Below are 5,899 nucleotides of genomic sequence, written 5' to 3'. Positions count from 1 at the left end.
TTATGGCACTTTTATAGGGATGCACAAGATATTGGTACCTTTTTTTTTTTTAATTGATCATATAAGTCAATATAATGGATCTATATTTATAAGGTAATTTAGATCTAACATAATTTTAACACTAACACTAATCATTTTATAACATTGTTAAATGTAATCTTTAGCAAATCTCAAAATGAGTATACTGCAATATCAGGGGTCGGCAACCTTACGGCATGCAAAGGGATAATCACAAAATGGTTTGTCGGATCTGCACACGCAGGTGAAAATCTCACATTTTAATAGCATTTATTGCTCCTTAATTAATAAAACAGGCTGTGTGACTATGAGGAGTAATTACCTCAAAATATACGTCCATATGCAAGTTTGAGGGACGTATGCAAATTTGAGGGTTTCTAGTGTTTTGAATCTGCTTAGATAAAATAGATATCAAATTTTAATATCAACCATATATTGGCCATAACTTGGAAATACTTATCGGCTTTTATATTGTACATTTTTCCCAATTTTGTGAGTATTTGCTTGTGATCAAGAAATGCTCCCTGATGGAGGGAGGCTGTATCATTAGTCAGGAGCTTGGCCCAGTTTTATGTGGCTTTGGGAACCTTCTGGAGCGCTCTTTGGGGTGACTGCTCCTCCACATGGGTCACTCTGATGCTGACCCGTATTCTAAACCGGGCTACTGGCAGCCAGCCTGCTTCCGTCTGTTGGGCATATTGGGCCGTTTAGTGGGGTGCTTGTGAAGATCAAATGGGTTAAGATGGTCCTTCTCCGTCTGTTGGGAGAAAAAGAGCATCAAAAAGGTGTAAATTTCACTTCCCCACTTTTGATTAAGTCAAGCATGAAAAGAAATGTAATACTCTCGAGTGGCAAAGGCTCTACACTATTGATGCAGTTACTTCTGCTTGAGAGGAGCCAGTGAGCCTGCAGGGAGTGGAGCTGAGGCTGGGCCGGGTAAAGACACGGCCAGATGGAGGGCTTTCTCTGCTTCTGAAAGGAGGCTTAAGAGCTCCCTTCCTCAATCCCTCTCTATACTGCCTGGGTGCTGTCCCAGTCCTGCTTGCCCCCCTTAACCTCACAAGCTCTCTCTCCCCTCCTTTCCCTCTTTCTCTCTCTCGCTCAGTAGCTTCCACCATATGGGCTTGTTTAAAAACTCCAACAGCTTGCTAAACACAAGCACAACAACACAGTATTCATAACTTGTGCTATCCAATGGAGACCTCCCCTATCCTAATCACACACACACACAAAGGGGGCAAACACTTGTCCTCCATGAACCTCAAAACTTCAGTGACATTCAACTATAGTTCATTATTTACGTTATATGAAGTACTGCTATGTTCTAATAGGTAAATAAATAGTTAAAATATATTCAAATATTTAATAAAATACATTACAAATATTTTCCCATTTTTCAAAAGTTTGTATTTTTTTAAATTTTTTTAACAAATGGAAAACCGTTGCAAGTTGTTTTGTATGGGACACGTGTTTTATTCTATTAAATCTTAGATTGTATTAGTTTTATTAAATTTTGATCTCTTTTCTTCAATGTCTGTAAAAACATTTACATTTAGATACATGTAGATACTTTTACATAAGATAAATATGTATAGAATATATATATATATATATATATATATATATATATATATAATTTACAAAAAAAAAAAAATATGTCTGCACATGAAACAAGACCTTTTTGTTATAGACACCTACTGAAGCTGGGATGATTGCATTGATTTGGATATATGAATAAAAAAAATCTAATTTGATATATATTCAGTCCATTACTCTGATCTCCCTAAATAGCACTGTTCCTTATTACTACTAGTCTTTAATGACAGACCTTTCCCAAAGTGAAATTCAACCCTAGAAATAGTCGGTCCAGTATTCCGGGGACAGAGGAATGGAGAGGCTTTTGAAAGGACTTAATAGAATCTTTACCCGCTCCAACAATCCACTCCCTCTGAGCTGCATTAAGTAGTTATTGTAGAGGGACAATGACCTAAATAGCTCAACATCAACTTCATTAGCCATGCGGCCAAGACCGAGAGCATTTCACGGTGGAGGCTATTGTCAGGGCTCACCCCAGGTGAGCATTAAATTGCAAATGATACTCTGAAAGGCACGGAGAGAGAGAGAGAGAGAGAGTGAGAGAGAGTAAGAGAGATGGCCTGAGAGGAGAGAGAATGGTAGCGAGGATGAGAAAGCAAGTGAAAAGGCAGTGGAGAGCTGCTCTGACCGTAAAAAATCCAATCCATCACGGAATGCATTCCTCTCCTCTCCTAAGTGTCCTATTTGTAAGCAAGACCGAGCTCAACCCTGTGGGGTGAGAGAGAAAGAGAGAGAGAGATAGAGAAAGAGAGAAGAGCCCCCGGAGTCTAATGACAGGCTGATAGCAATTACTTTAGTCCGTCAACAGTGGCTCCCTATCGGCACATTCCTGCTGAAAATTAGTAGACTGAGGAAAATAAGGAGTGAATTGGATTTAGGAGGAGGAGAAAAAAGAACTTTTGATTCACTCCATATAAGTATATCAAAGTTGCTCTTAAAAAAAGAGGGAGGGAGAGAGAAAGCAAGAGAAAGTTACAGCAAAAGGAGAAAAAAAATCTTCCTGCACGAGTCTCCTCTGGCTTTGTTACTCTGCAAATCAATAAGCGCATCCTCCCGGCCTCACCATTTCCACTTTAATGGCTCCTCCGATCAACATGTTAATAAAAAGTCCTCTGTAGAGCGCTCAGCGAGGGCCTGGCGACTAGATGACTGACTGTAAGAGATGGCACGATTCTGGGGGTGCGTTCCCAGGCGGAACTGCGTCGTGTCACCCTGCCGGATGAGAAATTGGGCCTTTACATATTCCTTGTCACCGGCGGCTGAAGTGAAGGCACCCCAGAGGCCGGTGTTGGTTGCTGCTTGCCTGGTGGACTGGAGTAAATTAAAGCAGGGATTAGGCTGGGCTGAGATACTAGCTGACAGGCTCAGAGGATGCAGTCTGGCAGAGGGCTCTCTCCCTGCCCATATGTCTTCATGAAGCACCCCAGTGGGGGCTCACTAATGAGACCAGCACAGCACGGCAGTTTAGCTCCCAAACACCAGAGGACACACACAAAGAGCCGTCATATGGACACACACACACATACATACACAGAAGTGACACAAATAGCCACAAAAAGCACTTTTTGTGCTGAGATTTGTCGGAGCTCCAGCACTAACCTGTTTCCCCTCATGGAGGAGTTCCTCAACATTCCTGTGTTTTCTCTACATGTTTATGCTTTCTGTGTGTGAAATCGCATCTGAAAAATGAACAAAAACCACAACAAATCTGACAAGCGAGTACCAGAGACTCTCCATGAACGCTGCTGTGGAAAACTAATCCCTTTTCTCCGTGCAAGACCTATCTAGGCTCTTGATCTAGAGTTGGGGGAGGCATGGAATATACCTGCCCGCAGGCTGCTGAGAGGTGTGCTAGCTTTAGAACTATAATTACCAGCGATTACAGCATAATTACACACGTTAGTGCTTTAGGTTTTGCTTGCTCTTCCATGGGACACCGCAATTAGTAAGTAGCCCCTGTTAACAGCTTTTCGAGCTTGAGCGTTTGCCGGTCCCCACGCTCCTGTGGATAAATATCCTCTGGCTATATGCAACATAAAAATGAAACATGACTGTGACAGACTCTGTGTGATGACACCAAGGTAGGGATTTGCTAAAATATATAAAAAATATATGGGATGGGCCGAATGCTTCTTGTGTCCTTATTTAGAAAAAAAAGACATAAGTATAATCTTAGTTATAAAAAAAGAAGAAAGTTTTGATTTGCTAGTTTTGTCTGTGGATGTCTCTTGTCCTTTGAGGAAAGCTTCAACTCCTTCATAACCTTTAAAATCCACATCCTATTATGTAACATTTAACTTAAAATGAAATGGGAGCATAAAAGTGAAAATAAATTCCGTCAAGTGGGATAGGAGTCATGAAATAGAGGAGCACAGAATGATTGTCCTGCGCTCTGACGGTAAGCCTCAGCATCGCTCAACCACAGAGCCATTAAAAAAGCCATCGATCCACCGCACTCTCAATGAGGACAACCGTGAGATGAGTGGAGACAGACTTGTGTGAAAAGAACAGAATTTAAAGATGGTTAAGTATTAATGTGTTTTGCCTCAAAATATTTCTTTTGAATGAGAATCTTTATTAGTGTTATGAGTGCAGAAAAAGTTTTGTAAATGGTAACATATCCATCTTAGTTTTTTTTTTTTTTCTTTCTTATAATTGTGTATATTTCTTTATTTTTACAGAGATAGTTCACCCAAAAAGGAAAAGTCTTAATCATTTATTCACCCTTATGTTATTTGAAAAAAAAAAAAAGTTTTGGTAAACATCGACTTATATTGTATGGTCAAAAAAAAAAAAAAAAAAAAAAAGGCTTGGAACAACATGAGGGTGAGTAAATGACAGAATTTTCTCAAGAATATTATGAATATTTACTTGTGTTGGTTTTAATGAAGAAATATATATATCATCTATCCAACATTGAGTCATTGCATATTGAAACATCAGTAACACTGGCAGCACATGAACTATTAACTACGATTTTTCCCTCAATAAACTCCTAATTTACTGCTTATTAATTGTTAGTAAGGTAGTTGTTAAGTTTAGGTATTGGGTAGGATTAAGAATGTAGAATAAGGTCGTGCAGAATAAGGCATTAATATGTGCTTAATAAGTACTAATAAATAGCCAATATTCTAGTAATATGCATGCTAATAAGCAACTAGTTAAAAGACCCTAAAATAAAGTGTTACTGAAACATCAACAACAACACTATCAAGAATGGCAACTATTAAAATAATGATATTTGAATGAATAACATGGGTTCTGGTCATTTTTCAGTCTTTATAATGTACAGTGCCAAGTTATCCGTAATTAAATCATCAGAGCAATGCGCCCTGAGATCCCAGAGAGGGTACGGTGCAAAAGTTTATGTTCCCAGGACAAGCGGGAGAGTGAGAACGAGAAAAGTGAGCAAGACCGAACGAGCGCAGGGATGAAAGGATGAGCAGCGCCTGCCGCATAGATTTTTCTCCGCAGAGTGGATTACAGACACCTACTTCCAGCTTAGGGTGGAGTTTTTGAAGTTTGGGCTGGGAGGGAAAAGATGCCTTTGGCAGAGTCCTGTTTGATTCTGGTGGGAGCTTGCCACTAATCCCACCCTCCGCACACACACACATGCACGCAAACAGCAGCGTTCTCACCTTCCGCCTGATCCACTGCTCTAACTCCTCCCGGCGGTCGCGGGATCGTTATCCTTCCATCCCTCCCTCCATCCATTTGCAGGAGCGAGAGATGCGGATGTTGGGGTGTTCTCTTCTCCTGTTCATTAATTTCCCTAAGCAGATTAGTGGATGTGTGTTTGTTGTTGTTGAAGCTATCTGATTTGCCTAAGCCCTTTGTTTTTTCATGTGGTTTACACTTTAAAGCCCCCCTCTTTTTCACAATCAGCCTCTCTGATGGGGGATAAAATGGACCTACTGGCAGAAAAGCAGAGAACAGCAGAGGCATACACAAACACACACTCACACTGGTCGCTAGGACTGTAAAGAGGGGGGAAAGGTGGGGGTGGCCCCTTTCTGAGAGTTTAGACATGCCAAGAAACAGACGAGCAGCATTGCATGATGTGCATGACGATCTGCTGGGCTTAGGACTGAAGACGAGATAACGGCCCATATACAAGATGCGCTCTGCAGGGTCAGCGGCCAGTGGCACCTCTCCCAGAGTCCGATTCTGCCATACAGGATACTGAACACTGACAATAGTGTATGACTGCCAGTTTCTCGGCCAAGTGCCATGCTGAAAAATGAACCATCAAAACGATGTGGTCAGTTGGCAGGCCATTGCAGGG

General features: G+C 41.0%; 1 long non-coding RNA gene across 1 annotated transcript; it reads right to left on the bottom strand.

Moving 5' to 3' along the window:
- Nucleotides 1–271: 271 nt before the first annotated feature.
- Nucleotides 272–5,476, bottom strand: LOC127515974 (uncharacterized). The gene is made up of 2 exons (XR_007930904.1): nucleotides 5,253–5,476; nucleotides 272–775 (listed from the first exon to the last, which is right to left on the bottom strand). It is a non-coding gene; the product is annotated as an uncharacterized LOC127515974 (long non-coding RNA).
- Between the last annotated feature and the right edge of the window lie 423 nt (nucleotides 5,477–5,899).

This window comes from Ctenopharyngodon idella, chromosome 7, assembly GCF_019924925.1.
Source record: "Ctenopharyngodon idella isolate HZGC_01 chromosome 7, HZGC01, whole genome shotgun sequence".
In the NCBI taxonomy this organism is placed as follows: domain Eukaryota; kingdom Metazoa; phylum Chordata; class Actinopteri; order Cypriniformes; family Xenocyprididae; genus Ctenopharyngodon; species Ctenopharyngodon idella.
The sequence above is the reverse complement of the archived record's forward strand: the minus strand, read 5'-3'. Positions and strand labels throughout refer to the sequence as shown.